This window comes from Danio aesculapii, chromosome 14 (assembly GCF_903798145.1).
Source record: "Danio aesculapii chromosome 14, fDanAes4.1, whole genome shotgun sequence".
Classification (NCBI taxonomy): domain Eukaryota; kingdom Metazoa; phylum Chordata; class Actinopteri; order Cypriniformes; family Danionidae; genus Danio; species Danio aesculapii.
This window is the reverse complement of record NC_079448.1, coordinates 18879629-18896356: the sequence shown is the minus strand read 5'-3', so window position 1 is coordinate 18896356 and position 16728 is coordinate 18879629. Positions and strand designations below refer to the sequence as shown.

General features: G+C 38.3%; 1 protein-coding gene across 3 annotated transcripts in view; it reads left to right on the top strand.

The window, feature by feature from the left end:
* Window positions 1-16728, top strand: part of gria3b (glutamate receptor, ionotropic, AMPA 3b) — a 438221-nt gene that overhangs the window by 130567 nt on the left and 290926 nt on the right. The gene's annotated exons all lie outside the window — the stretch shown is intronic.

Sequence of the window (16728 nt, the reverse complement as noted above, 5' to 3'; positions counted from 1 at the left end):
GTTGCGAATAAAACGCCGGTAAAAATTGACAAAACCAAGAAACCTCTGCAGGGCCTTGCGGGAGTCTGGGGTTGGCCAATTTACCACAGCTTGAAACTTTCTCTGGATCCATGCGCATCCCCTCGACCGACACGATGTGTCCCAGAAAAGGAACAGACTGTGCATGAAATACGCATTTCTTCTCCGCCTTGACATAAAGCCCATTTCTCTAGCAGCCTCTGAAGCACTCGCCTGACGTGTTGAATGTGTTCCTGGAGAGAATGGGAAAATATCAGTATGTCATCCAGGTAGACATAAATGAACTGATCTAGCATATCTCTCAACACATCATTCACGAGTGCTTGGAAGACTGCAGGGGCGTTGGACAGACCGAAAGGAAGAACGCAATACTCAAAGTGCCCCCTGGGGGTATTAAAAGCAGTCTTCCATTCATTGCCTTCTCGAATACGGACCAAATGGTAAGTGTTGCGGAGATCTAATTTTGTAAAAAAGGACGCCCCCTGCAGACGTTCGAAGGCAGAAGACATCAGCGGCAAAGGATAAGTATTCTTCACCGTGATAGCGTTCAGCTCTCGGTAGTCTATACAAGGACGGAGGGAGCCATCTTTCTTTTTCACAAAAAATAACCCCGCCCCTGCTGGTGAAGACGAGAGACGGATGATCTTAGCTGCTAGAGAATCAGAAATATATTTCTCCATGGCCTCCCTCTCTGGAGCGGAGAGCGAATAAAGTTTGCCTTTAGTCGGAGACGTACCTGGCAATAACTCTATAGCACAGTCATAGGGACGATGTGGAGGAAGAGAAGCAGCTCGAGACTTACTGAACACTCTCTTCAGTCGAGGTACTCACTGGGCACGTTGACAGATCCATGTGTTTCTTCCTGAAAAACAGAACGAGACACAGAAGAACAGGCAGACAAACAGACACTTAGCATGACAGCTCTCACTCCAAGAGATTATAGATTCCTACATTTACATTTACATTTAAGTCATTTAGCAGACGCTTTTATCCAAAGCGACTTACAAATGAGGACAAGGAAGCAATTTACACAACTATAAGAGCAGCAGTGAACAAGTGCTATAGACAAGTTTCAGGTGTGTAAAGTCTAAGAAGCTAGGCATTAGTAAAATTTTTTTTTTTTTTTTTTTTTTTTTTGAGATCGAGAGAGAGAAAACAGTTAGTGGTATAGCCAGAGAGGCAGTTGCAGATTAGGAAGGAAAGTGGAGACTAAACAGTTGCGTTTTTAGTCGTTTCTTGAAGACAGCAAGTGACTCTGCTGTTCTGATGTAGTTAGGGGAGTTCATTCCACCAACTGGGCAGATTGAATGTGAGAGTTCGGGAAAGTGATTTCTTCCCTCTTCGGGATGGAACAACGAGGCGACGTTCATTCACAGAACGCAAGTTTCTGGAGGGCACATATATCTGCAGAAGTGAGAGCAGATACGAAGGAGCAAAGCCAGAGGTCGCTTTGTAAGCAAACATCAGAGCTTTGAATTTGATGCGGGCAGCAACTGGCAGCCAGTGCAAACGGGTGAGTAGCGCTGTGACATGTGCTCTTTTGGGTTCATCAAAGACCACTCGTGCTGCTGCTGCGTTCTGAAGCAGCTGAAGAGGTTTGATAGAACTAGCTGGTAGCCCGGCTAGCAGAGAGTTGCATAGTCCGTTTGGAGAGAACAAGAGCTTGAACCATGAGTTGGGTTGTATGTTCAGATAGGCAAGGGTCCGGACCTTTCTGATGTTTAGAGTGCGAATCTGCAAGATCGAGCAGTTCTAGAAATGTGGTCAGAGAAGTTCAGTTGGTCATCAATCGTTACTCCAAGGCTTTTTACCATTTTGGATGCAGTGATGGTTGCTCCATCCATCTGGATTGAAAAGTTATGGTGAAGAGTCGGTTGGCAGAAACTTCAGCATTTCCGTTTTCGTGAGGTTAAGCTGAAGATGATGATCTTTCATCCTGTGTGAAATGTCTGACAGGCAGGCTGAAATGCGAGCTGGACCGAGGGATCATCAGGGTGAAAAGAGAGGTATAGCTGGGTATCATCAGCATAGCAGTGGTAGGAAAATCCATGTTTCTGGATGACTGTTCCTAAAGATGCCGTGTAGATAGAGAAGAGAAGTGGCCCAAGAACAGAGCCCTGAGGTACCCCAGTGTTTAGAGGCTGTAGGTTGGACACCTCTCCCCTCCACGACACCCTGAATGACCTGTCCGAGAGGTAAGAACTGAACCATTGAATAACAGTGCCTGCGACGCCCAGTGACTCAAGCGTAAAAAAGCAGGATCTGGTGGTTTACAGTGTCGAAAGCAGCTGATAAATCCAGCAAGATAAGGACAGATGATTTAGAGTCTGCTTTAGGCCAGTCTGAGATCCTCCCGACCGAGAGCAGGGCAGTCCTCCAATTAATATGTGGATTGTGCATTACCACCATGGGTGCCCAAGAACCACTGGAGTGACAGGAGCTTCTGTTAAAAAAAAATGAATAACTTCAGAATGGTTACCAGAGGTGATCAATCTTATAGGACAAGTGGAATGAGTAATGGAAGGAAGAGAGAAACCATTGAGAGCATGAACAGATATGGGTTGGGAGAGATAAATCACAGGAAGTCCAAGTCTTTGAACTAAATCAGAGTCTATAAAATTTCCCTCCGCACCAGAGTCAATAAGTGCTTTAGTCATAAAATTCCCAGATGACCACTCCAACTTAACCTTCAGAAGTGTGGCTGCAAGAGAGGATTTGTCCAAAGATACCCCACCCGTCAGTAACCTCTTACCTACTGACGGGCTCTGGCTTTTACGGGACAATGAGCCGCGATGTGCCCCGTACCAGCGCAGTACATACACAGGCCCTCGCTGCGGCGTCTGCACTTCTCCTCCAGCGACAGCCTAGAGCGACCCATCTGCATGGGTTCGGGTTCCGAAAGGGGCGTGTCCACCAATCCCGGAAATACAGTGGCAGCCGGAAAGAGGAGAATTCTCCAGAGTGTATGTATGTCGCGTGCGTCTCTCCCGGAGCTGAAGACGAGAGTCCACGCGAATGGCTAGATCAATGAGCCCATCCAGGGTTTTAGGAAGATCCAAAGCAAAGATCTCGTCCTTTATACGATCTGCCAACCCGTGTAGACAGACGTCCCACTGCGCCTGAGCGTTCCACTCACTCTCCACTGCCAGGGTGCGGAACTCAATTGAGTAATCAGCAAACTACTCCGCTGTCCCTGTTGCAAACTCCGTGAGCATCCGGCCGCCTCTCTGCCCACCATGGCTCGAATCGAAAACCTTTTTGAGTTCCTCTGAAAAGGCTTTAAATGAAGAACAACATGGGAGTTTCTTCTCCCACACAGCGGTAACCCCATAGCGCTGCTCTCCCGGTGAGAAGCGTGATGACAAACGCCACTTTAGATTCTCCGTGGAAAATGAGGAAGGCTGCAAGGAAAAGTACAACGAGCACTTCGCTAAAAAGGCCGACACAACTCCGGTTCTCCGGAGTAGAAAGCCGGAGGTGGGAGGTGAGACTCGGAAGATCGAGCGGCTGATCAGATACGGACACAACAGGTGGACTAATGTTTGCAGCAACAGGCTGTTGGACACCAGCAGTATGAAGATGCTGCAGCTGTGTGGTGAGTTCAGACACCTGTGTCACCAACGCTTGATATGCGCGACTGGTGGTGGTCATTTGTTCATCTTGCCTGTCCATTGCTTGCGAGACAAAACTCAGCCAGGCGGGGGATACTCGCTGGATCCATGATTGATCAGTCCGTTCTGTCACGAGACTTAGACAGAGAGGATCCAAAAGCAAGTAAATTTAATAATGAACAAAGGAAGAAGTAATCAAGGATACCACAGGATGCTCTGGCAACAAGAAAGCACACAACAAAAGAAAGTCACAGGTCACCACGAAGACAACGAAACAGCGGGGGAATCTGGGGAACAAATGACAGGAACAAGGAAAAACAATGGACTGATAACCAGCAGTAACCACAGGCTGAATATATAGTCAGCAAACAAGGATCAGCTGGAGAATGATTAAGTCAGCTGATAGAAAGCACGCCGTCACACAAAAGGTAAACAAATCACACACCCTCGCACACGACAACACACAAGGCATCACACATAACATACAGAAAGAACACACAACCCATCAACCGTGACACATGTAATAAGACAGATGAAAAATGAAAAGTTACTGTTTTCTATGCCAGTGTTTCTAGGAAAGTGTTTCCAGTTATGGGTTGCAGCTGGAAGGGCATCAGCTGCGTAAGACATATGCTGGATAAGTTGGCGGTTCTTTCCGCTGTGGCGACCCCTGATTAATAAAGGGACTAAGCCGAAAAGAAAATGATTGAGTGAATTCTTCTAGGACATATACTTTCATTCTGGCATAACATTATTTTAGCAGCTAAGATACAGTTGTGTGATAAAGTGTTTACTCCTTACTGATTTCTTTTTTTCCATGTTTGTCACACTTTAATGATCATCAAACAAATTTAAACATTTGTTTGATGATCCCCAACCCCCATTAAAACAAAACTTTAAAAGGTTTAGTACACCTAGTTAATTTTTTCTATCCACACCCATTTGCAATCAAGAATCACTTAAATAGGACCTGCCGACCATAGGGAAGTAGACCAAAACGATTTTTCAAAGCTAAACATCTAATAAAAAAATAAAGTAAAGAAATTATGAGATCTTCCAGCTTTGGGACTGCAGTGAACCCTAGAGAAACCATTCTATACAAATGGCTAAAAAGAACAGAGAAGAAATAAAAGACTGGACAAAAATGTTTTGCATTGCAGAGTTCCAAATTGAAAAACACTGGTGAGCAAAAAAAAAAAAAAATGTCTTGTCTCAGTTTTGCCAGAAAACATCTTAATGGTCACCAAGATCTTTGGGATAAATACTCTGTGGACTGATGATTTGGAAAGGGTGTGTTACATTAAGTGTGGTATAAAAGCAACACTGTCCTTCAGAAAAACGTACCAACAGTAAAAAAGGAATGGCTTCATAAACTGGAATACTGACTGTGATAAATGGAACCATGAATTCTGCTGTGTATCATAATATTCTGATGCAGAACGTCAGGCTATCTGTTAGTGACTTCAAGCTGAAGCAAATTTGGGTACAAAACACACCAGCTAGTCCACTTCTGTATGGCTGAAGAAAAACAAAATGAAGACTTTGGAGTGGTCTAGTCAAAGTCCTGATCTATCTGAGTAGAGAGAGATCTCAAAGGTGATCTCAGAAGGGGCTTTTAGCTGTCGTTTGAATAATACTAGTAAATCTGCAGTCTGTGTGGGAATGGAAGATCATTCCACCACCATGGAATGTCAAATAAAAGGATTTGTGAAGTGACTTATAGCCTCTCTATGATGGCACCACAAGGTGGTGCTCACTCGCTGACTGGAGTCTCCAGTAGGTGATGTTTGATCTTCAGAAGCACATGGAGGTAAGAGGGTGCAGTGCCAGTGGCTGTCCTGTAAGCAAGCATCAATGATTTCAATTTGATGCATCGACCGGTAACCAACATAGAGAGATAAAGAGAGGAGTTACATGGGCTCTCTTAAGCTCATTAAAGACCAGACAAGCTGCAGCATTCTGGATCATCTGTAGAGGTTTAAAGGTGCAAGATGGGAGTCCAGCTAGTAGAGCATTACAGTAGTCCAGCTTTGAATTGACAAGAGCTTGGACTGCAGCATGATCTGTTTGAAAGTACCTGATTTTTCTGTTGAAAAGTACAAATGTTGAAAAGAGCAAAGTTACTGATTTACATGGGGTAATAGTAGATGATCCTGGCTGGATTGAGAAATTATGTTGAATGTTGATGAAATGATGTTGAATGTGTGAATTTGCAGGGGAAAATAAGAAGTTCTGTTTTGCCAGATTAAGCTGTAGGTATGATCTTTTCATCTAAGCTGAGATATCCTTTGGGCAGTGCAAGGTCCTTGCAGCTACTGTTGGGTCAGGATGAAATGAAAGATAGAGATGTGTGTCATCAGCATAACAATAATAAGAGAATCCATGTGATTGGATGATGGTTCCAGTGATGTGGTGTAAATAGAAGATAGAAAGGAAACAAGAACAGACCCCTGAGGTACCCCTGTGACCAGCTGATAAGCTTTGGATACTTCTCCTTTACAGACAAGTCTAAAAGATCTGCTGGTGAAGTAAGACTCAACCCCCCGGAGTGTTATTCCAGTGATGCCTATTGAGGAGAGGGTGGACAATAGAATCTGATTATCCACGGAATCAAAAGCGGCAGACAAGTCAAGTAAAAGCAGAATGGATGATTTAGAATCTGCTTTGACAATCCACAGGGCTTCAGTGACTGAAAGTAGTGCAGTCTAATGGGAATGTTCACATTTGAAGCCTGATTGGTTTTTATCTGGAATGTTGTTGTGTGTTAAAATTGTGGAAATTTGGTTGAAAACAACCATTTCCATTGATGGGGGAAAAGGTGTAGGTGGGTTAATGGCCATATGAAAAATGGACTTTAATTTAGAAACTTTAATTAAAAAAAAATTTTAAATTATAAAAACTAGTTTAATGGAGTAGAAAATTGGAGCAGAAAGAATTGGATCTTCCTGCTGGCTTGGTTGTAGGAACTGTGGGTGTGGTGGATACAACAGGTGAAGTGCTCTTGTTATGAAGGTGTTGAAATTGTAATGTGAGTTCAGATAACTGGGTAGCGAGAGTCTGTAGTGAATGGTTGGTGTTAGTCATATGCTCCTCAGCCCGGTCCATGTGGGAGCATGATTGTGAAACTCCGGGAGTCCGATAACGTTTTGCCACATGGAGTAGGGAAGCAAATAATGCTAGCTGGGCTTGATAGCTGTTAAGGTCAGGGGGGCTTTTTATTTGTGCCATGCTCATTCTTTTGACCTGAGTCCGATGTTCTCTCAAAACATCTGACAACCAGGGGTTAGAGAAAGAAAAGCAAATTGGTCTGAAGAAGAGAGCACACATTTTATCTAAGCATGATGTTAAAGTGGAACAGGACAATTTTTGTCTTCCTGGTTTTATGATTGAGACATGATGTGTGCAAAATTACAACTACAGTTTATGTTTACTTTGACAAAAAAAAATGGTTGAACTAGGAAAAAGGTTGCATAACCCTCCGCTGATCTTCTGCCGTGTCTAAGTGTTACCAGCAGATGAGAAGCTTATTATCCAAGAGCAGATCTGTCGAAGACCTTCAAGATTTCATCTTTAAAGAGAATTTAGTGTGGATAGCACTCAGAGGGCGGCTCCCCAGTCCCTGGCCCCACTGGTGTAGTAGGGAGATTACATGAGCAGCACGGGAATGATTGCTGGCATAGGTGGATGGCTGGTGCAAGAAAACTTGCACTGTGTCAAGAAGGCCCAACACTCAGTGGGCTGGCCCGCAAAACACATAGGCCAATTAGCCCACACACATCAGAGAGCAGAAAGTCTGGGCAGAGTATAGGTGAAAGACTTCTCAAAATAACATCTAATTCTTCACAGTATTTACAGAACAGGACAAGACAGGTCTGGACTGGATAAATGGGTGAGTTGTTGGTGTTCATAAAAAAAAATTTAAAGGACTGAATGTATTCCAAAATGGATCAAGTCTACTGTTTAACTCCAGGAATCTTGAAAAAATAACCCTTTTTTTAAATGGTGGAGTTTACACTGATATTGGGAAATATTTCAAAAACAGGGAATCATTTCATATGGATTTCCACAGAGAGTGTCATAGGTTCCATGATTTTGGGGTCATGGTTTAATAAAGTCAAAAGAACAAAATAAAATGATGAAAGCTAAAACTTTTATTTAGAAGACTGTGTATTAAACTTTCAAAAGTTAAGCCCAACCCTCTTATAAAAAAACACATTAATTGTGCATTAAATTTGATATTCAATGAGCTTCCAAACTGAACTATCTTTCAATGCTATTGCTAGCATGGAGGTCCATCCATCTTAATGCAGGTGCAGTGGACAACTTGTATTCAATCACTCCTTTTGTGTGTTTGTGTCTGTGTAGAGAAGGGACCACAGACTGGTTTATATTTCTTTGTTTTTCAATGTAAACATGTAAACTAATTTATGGAAATTGAGAGATATGTATAAAATTAATTCTAGCAGCCTTCAGTGAGACATTGTGGAGGCTCTATTTTGGTTTAAGTCTGTTAATTTTATTTATTTATTCTTTAAGCAGAAGTCTGTCCTGAAGTTTTCTGAAATGTGCTATGTAATGTCAGGCCTCTTTTAGCACATACCAGAGCTCTTCTTTCTATTTAAACATATCTTTTACTCATATTCTTCTTTTTTTCTGTCCATATGACATTGTTCTGATACAGTTGGATAGCCAATTTCAAAATGTCCCTTTCTTAGATTGAAAAACTAGTACATCCAGATGAGCAAATACTCTATATTTACTGACTTTTATATAAATAAGAAGTTTATTAAAGCTTGCTTTGGCTCGAGACCAATTTATAGGGGTTGAGCCATTCTTTTTTTTTTTTACAATAGCACAAGAACATTGGGTTTTCTTTTTCCAGATTCAGCTTAACAACCCCTTGTGTGTTAATTATGGCTGCACTATTATGATTTTTAAATTATGCCTATTATTAAGTTCTTGTCATGGCCACTTCCAATATTGATAACATATAAATTCATCTTTTGATTTTATAATGTTTACATAATATGCATTTTGTGCACCTAGGAGAATAAAAAACCTGCCATTTTAGGAGCTTTGGCTAAATTCTGGCTTTACTGTTTTATTATCGGTCTTTGTCAGGTGACGTCAACCCCGTAAACACCGAATTGCATTATGGGACATAGCCGCCCTTTGTGTTGTATCCAAGTTAACGTGAGCTGTTGTATGGGGTTAGCGTCTTTCGCAGAGTAAATACAGTGTTACGTTCTTGTTGTGTTAAGGGCTGTAAGTTAATAGCAAATGACGCGATCAAAAAGGTAAACAAATTATCACGACGACAGATATATTAAATTTCCTACTCAGAAGAAAGGATATTGACAGACTTTAGCGGTGCATCGAGTGCCCCGGTCTGCTGCATTGAGACGCAAAATATATCTTTTGCTGGCATATCTCCGTTTATGCTCTCGACATTTTCACAAAGGTAAGTACGTAAGAATATTTAAGTAACTTTACAATTGTCATTGCTTGAGCTTCAAATATTTATTTTAATTCAGTGTAACACTTTAGTTTTGGGGGTAGAACTGCATTTAAATCTTAGCGAATCAACTTAGTGCATATGGATTTAAGATTGAAAAGTAATTGATTGTTAAAATATGGTAAAATACTTTTAAATATTAGTTACAACTTACATTTGCTGATTTACTCACCCTGTCAAAAAATACATTTTCGACTGTCCTTTTTCTAAAACAAATAAAGGTTTTTGTTAAACATTACATGAAATATTTTAAACCTTCAGACTGTAGCTTCATAAAACTGCAGTTTTAAAAAATAATTATATTGGATGAAAAAGGGATGAGTAAACTATCAGTAAATGTTCTTTCTGGGAGCTAATGTTTTAAAAGTTCAAATTTCAATTTAGGTTTCTTATGCTCAAACTGTCATGTTTCCATAAGCATGTAGCATTATAGTACATTTATTTTTACTTATTCTTTCTATGTGTAAAATTTAGCTGTATATACATTTCTAACTTTGTCATTGCCAGCCAACCTGCATATGAGATGATGGAGACTGACCCAGACTGAGCACCATCTCTACATCTGGGCCACACAGATACTACACAGACAGACACTGCACACTCTGCAAGACAAACTAAGAGGAGGGAAAGAAAACCAACACTGCAGTCAGCTGAAGATGTGGACGAACAACATGCAGTGAAGGAGACACGTGAGGTTGAAGATGGTGAGAGACACTGATGAGGAGACACACAACACTAAGGAGGCAGCCGAGACAAACTGAGTGTGAATTGTGCTTGGACAGATGTGTAGAAGTAAACCGCCTGTTGGAGGATAACTGACAGCTGCTGTGTGAACTTGAAGAATGCAGGATGTCTGATGGATTTTGTGACAAGAATGATGCTCAAGTACCAAACAGTAAAAAAACACAAAATCTTAATAACAAGCACTGACCTATCAATGTGATACTGCCTTATGAAGGTGAAGATGTCACATTACAGCATAGGATTGTAACTGTCTGTTGTGCACAAACAAACCAATGTCCAACTGTAGTGTAGAAGAGCTGTAGTTGTCAATAAGAGTTAGAAGCTCAGGTGTATAAATGCATTGTGTGCTTAATTGATACATTCTTTGCAAATTCCTTCCCATTTTTGTAGCTTTGTTTCTTTCACTGTGTGTATGAGTGTGTTTTGCTGATGTTTCATCCTGTCTTATGTAAACAATATGATGCATTACTATAGAAATGAATTTTCCCTCAGTGCCTGATTAAAAATATCATTTAAATTAATGTAAATAAATGCAGGATGACTTAAAATTTGTTCTTAACTCATTTATTGTTCTTCACAATAACAAAACTGGTACATCAAAACCAAACACATGGTAAGCAGTTATTACTTGAACTAAATAATCCTTTAAAGAACTGAGACGAATGCTTTTGCTCAAAGTTAAACATTAGATCAATCAGTGGTTTAAACTGAATAGATATTTTACCCACAAATTTAAAGTGACTTACTATTTACTTTCCATCAAGTGGTTCTAAACTTTTATGAGGTTATTTTTTTCTCTTTACACTAACAAAGATATGACGAAGGCTGAAAATCTGTAACCACTGACTCCACAGTAGGAAAACCAACAAATACAATGGAAGTCAATGGTCACAGGTTTTCAGCTTTTATCATAATATCTGTATTTGTGTTCAGCATATCTTAATATTTAGGTGTATTAATTTTATTGAACTTTTTTTTGTTGTTCTCTATGCACTCTATGTTTTTGACTAAATAAAATTATAATAGTATTTACGTGTTATCTTCTGTTGCTTTCATTACATTTATTGTTCATATTTTTAAAATACTTTGGATACAAACATCTGTCCAATAGTTTGTAAATGTAAATATTAGATGTAACTAATGAAATAAAACAAAAAACTGCAATTCATAATTAAAAATACTTACTGTGGTTTAATGGTGTTTAAACTAAAACGTTTATTAAGACATTGATGACATACAGTATGACATGTCAGCAATGGGTAGGTGGCAGCGCGGATTTATATCCTGAATGTAAGACAGTTTATCAAAATGACGATCCCTGGCATCTTTGTTTAGTTTATTGCGGTCCCTTGTACTCTCGATTTTCTTGTACTTCTCCAGCTTGACCTTTTTTTTTGGCATGTATCTCTCTTGCATTATGTGTCTCTCTCAAGTTGTCTCGGGAAGCGATATCTCAAAAATGGCGCAGGCGTGACATACACAACAAACGCACGTGACTGACAAAGACCGATTGTATAAAAAGGTTAACTATAGGGACTATGGCTACCAGTTAACCTTTGGCAAGAAGCCTAAATGTGGAAATTGTAGCAATGTTCAACTGTATTTCCCTGATAAATACGCTTACTATTACTCAAAGTTTTTTAATATTTATACAATTTATATTCAATTATTTCATGCAATATAAAAATGCATTCATTTCATCTGTAGTCCATCTAAAAAAAATCACATACTTTTAAATACAAAAAATAAAAGGCATTGACATTTATCAACCTTGAAAAAAAACTAAAACGATGTATCCTTAAAAATAAAGTTCATCCCCAAAATTGGTTATGGCATATTTGAGCATTTACAGCTTTGATAAAGTAATTTAATCAAAATATATTAGGTTAAATAGGCACAAGCATTAATTTAGTTCAAGTGTAAAACTAGGTGAATTTTACATTTCATTTAAACATATGCGCCATGAGGAGCAACAGGTGAGTGCTGAAATACTGTGGTAAAAAAAATAAAAAAAATACAAATGAATTAATAAATCGTATTTTAAAGATTTGGCATGGAACAATGGAATGTTCAGGGCACCTATGATAATTTTTGTAAGCTGTTTGAACAGAACTGTGTGCAGGTATGGTTTGTCCACTGTCATGTTGGAGTGATTGAAAACACAAAAGTTTTTTACTTTTATTTGTTTTTTAAGTTCTTGCTGTAGTATGGGAGATCTGCTTTATTCTTGTCTGTCAATGTGCTGTGTACCTACGTGAAAGCTACACACACCAGAGACAGATCTCTGACATGCACGAGGGAATGAATGAATTTAAAAAAGGTATAATAAATAATCTGATGGGTATTTTGAAACTTTACAGACACATTCTGGAGATACAAAAGACTTTATATCTTGAAAAAGGGGTAAACAGGTGCCTTTTAATGCAGCGCTTGTTGTCTGGTGTGAGACCAACTTTATGTTGTATCTAAATCAGGCAATGAACGTAACTGATTTTGAACAAACCGGATCGTAAAAGCACCATATGCACCTGAGCGGGTTTATTAAAATTGATAGGTCCAATGTCTACGTCTGATAGGTATTTCTGTGCAAAGCTTAGCCATTTGTTGTCTCTGGAAAATGTTTTAAAGTTTTTAAATGGCTGCGTCAATGCTCCATGATTGCATTAGCTGCTGCCACAGATGCTTTATATTGCTTATAACTTCGCTGCGGTAATGACCTTTCAAGTGAGATATAAGATTTGTTGTGCTAAAACCTGGTGCCTTTATTCCTCCTCTCAGAATTCTTGCTGATGATGCAAATAGCAATGGCTTTGTCCACTGCTGCTGAGCAGAAACACTTTCACTCCACAGATGATAACATAATGAGTGACACAAAAATGCAGTTTTAAAGCAGCAGTCACTCATACAGGGAAAGTGGATGAATCTCTGATACATCAGACTGATATATTGACTGATACATTAAGTGCACTTTATTGGATATTGTAATCAGATTTAGTTTATTTTTACCTGTGTGATTAAAAAAAAGAATTTTTTTATCCATATCAGTCAATAATTTATGTGTCCAGTAAATATCGTGCATCACCTGTGTTTATATTTTTACAAGATTTGATTGTACCATGTATGCTAGGGCAAATAATGTCTTTAAAGAGATAAGAAGTCTGGCTGCTGAATAATTCTGGTAATACTTTTCCAAAGATGGTCGGCATGGTGGCTCAGTGGTTAGCACTGTTGCCTCACAGCATGAAGGTCTCTGGTTCGAGTGGAGTGTGGAGTTTGTATGTTCTCCCCGTGTTCGCGTGGGTTTCCTCCGGGTGCTCCGGTTTCCACATGCGCTATAAGTGAATAAGTGAATAACACATGTGCTATAAGTGAATTGGGTAAACAAAGTTGGCTGTAGTTAGTGTGTATGTGAATGTAAAAGTGTATGAGTGTTTCCCATTACTGGGTTGCGGCTGGAAGGGCATCCGCCAGAATAGTTAGCAGTTCATTCTGCTGAGGTGACCCCTGATAAATTAGGGACAAAGCTAAAAGAAAATTAAGGAATGTTTTAGCGATCAAAGGGTAAATAGGAAAAGGATCTACCTCCCCAGTTGATTTTTTCTCCTATAGGTATTCTCGGCAGGCCCAAAATTAGAATTTATTGAATATGAAAGACTATAATGTGACAGTTCTCTCATATTTGCGAGTACTAAGTTATTTATGGCCCATTTCCACTGAGTGGTATGGTACAGTTCAGTATGCTTTTATGTCTGTTTCCACTGTCAAAAGGTACCAAAAAGTGAACATAAAATACAGTAAAAAAACAGTAAAATATAAAATATATTATAAAATATATCCATTTTGAGAAATGTTGGTTATTTGACATTATTATTTAAGACATCAACAGTCAAGTTCATTCACAATTTTTGTACATTAAACATCACTTAAGCACAGTGAAGGCCAGGAACACAGTATTCTTCAAATCCAGGATATGTTTTATTTAATTATATGTCACTAAATAGTTCATAAATAAGTCAAAAACAATGCCGAAATGCAACATATTTATCTTAACATTGTCAGACATCTTAATTTGGTTAAAAAAATATCATAAATATGTGGAATAATATAAACAAAGATTGTTTATATGAATAATAATAAGATTCTTAGTTTTGGCCGTAACTTTTTTTTTTTTTTTTGCAAAAGACTATATATTCACCCTAGGCTTTATTCTACAACTGTAATACCATTAAGAAAAGCTAGTGAATCAATATTTTGTTTGATAAGTAATATTAGGTTAGTTAGATAAACGACTTGTAGCTTGCTACAGAAAATGTGGAGGCTCCTTCCACACCGTTTCTGAAAATCAAATCTGTATGTGTCACAGTTCTGACTAAGGGGTTTATGTTGCGTGTTGTTTTTGAACCCAAATAAGGACTAAATGTACATATATATGTATGAAAGGTTTCATGTTAAATTGTCTCTTTCTAAATGAGTAAACAGTTCAGAACTTGATGTCTCAACATATCTTAGCATAACGGTTGCTGGCTGCTATATAACATCATCAGCAGAAAGTTGTACTCTTCCTTCTTTATTTCAGATCCTATCCAATTTTGATGTTAAACAATTAGTTGTTCATGGTGTGCTAAACTGGACCTGTCGCTGCATTTACCATCTGATGAATTAAAAAGCTACTGTGATGCATTAAATATTTTTCAGATTGTTGACAGCCCCACTACGTCAGATTTTAACAAATACACCACATTAATATTAACCTGCATCTATTTGTATTTGTTGATCACTGTGTCATTGCAACAATTAGAAAGCAAAAATTCCAAAAACCAAACTGCGTATTATAACTAAATGTGACATGAAACGTTTTTATGAACAAGGCTTTGTACATGATCTGAAACACTTGCTCTTAGAACAAGTAAATTTAATCTCTGATCTTGAATTAGCCTTTTTTATATTTTTACTGCATTAGTAAACATGCTCCTTTCATAGAGTATAGTTTGAAGGGTAGGGATAATGAATAGTTTTCTTCAGTTTTATCAAATATGCTTCATGAACGAAATGAACTTAAACATTTGACTCGCTTAATAACAATAATATTATGTCAGGTCAGTTGCATGAAAGCAGGCCAAATTAAGATAAATTAAGTTACTATGGAGAATTATTATTTTCTACAGAGCAGGCTAACAACCTGGCAAGAATTTTGTACATAGCCAGTTTGAAGAGTCTGTTTACAAACAATATGAACACAATCGCTCAAATCGCTACTGCCCTGATTGCATCTGTTTTTGGGCCAAGGTTTGTTTACTAATCTTAAATGGGTCACAATCTCTGTTTGATCTAGAAGACACCTAGTGAATGATTCTGTTATTCCTGTACTTTAATGTTGGCGCAGCATTCAACTTCTTTGCTTCAGTTTAGTTATTTCTAGTAACAGTGCTCAGCATATATAAGTACACCTCACACAAATCTATCTTTTAAATATTTTTAATAGGAAGATAAAATATTTTATTTGTGCATATACATTAGTCAGTACTGAAGCCAAACCTGAAGCTTATCTAACAAAATAACTTACGGTAACGCTCCAAATACTAGTACACCCAAATTTATGTTATATAGATATATTAAATACAAATTTTAAAAAGAGGAAAAATCAAGAGAACCAAAAATTTTGTAGGTTAAACTTTTTTTTGCAATATTTTGCTTGAATTTAGTTGTATTACCTTTCAATTTCTAAATATGTTTGGTGACTAAAATATTATTTTAATAAATATATCTGTTCAATAAATCTGTTTTGTTTAAATGCACCAAAATACATTGCCTATATTCACTGTGAAATGGATAAAAATATTCATTTTCAAATTGTGGTGTAGTCAATTATACTGAGCACTGTATGTGCTGTTGTTGCGCTATTCCACTGTTTCTCTTTCTGTACCATTTCCTATTTAACCATTCATTTTCTTAAAAGGAAATCATCATCTTAGGTCGATTGAACAATTAATTAAGTTCAAGGGCTTTCTGTTGAGGAATATCTGCAATGAGACAAATCATTTCATAGTGGCACTCAAGCTTGAGGTGATGAGACTGACATTTCAGGTCCCATTAAAGCCCACTAGCATCCTGTGGTTGTGTTCACAATGGTTTTCCTGCCAAATGCATCATTAATTAGATGAGACACATAGCTGATTCAAAGAATCTAAGGAGGTTTTTCTACTTACCCATACTGGTTTGTTTGTCACAGCAGGTTCATTTTAAAGCTGTGGTCACACTAGAGTTTGAATTTGTGAAATTCTGTTGTACAGCGCTGCGAAAAGGGGCGGGCTTAAACAAGATGATTAGACATTAAAAGAAACGAGCGATTGGTCCATATTTTAAATTCCTGTCCAGAGAGGTCATGTTTTAATCCTTGATTGGTCCCATGCAGTCAAGTGATGCGATTTCGCAGGTCAGAGTTACCAAGCTTGAACTTTCCAAAACTTGCGAAACTTGACGCACAACCTTGCGTTCGAGTGCGTATGAAATGAAGTCTATGGGGAGAAAAGATCAGTGTGACCGCAGCTTAAGAATTGTTTCACTGCAGTTTAAAGGTTCAGTTCAGTAAAAAACAATACAGCATATTTCTGTAAATAGATTTTTGTTTGAATAAAATTATGCTACTATAAACCTGATATGATGTAAGACTTCTTAAAATCGGATTTTCATTATATTCATTTTGAGCAAATGAATTCTCAGTAACAACATTAATACCATAAGTTTTATTATGGGTTGTAAAATTTTTGAACAATGAATAAAATTCCAGTTATTAACGTTTTGGTGGCGTCTAGATGAACTTTCTTTGTATAGCAATTGTCA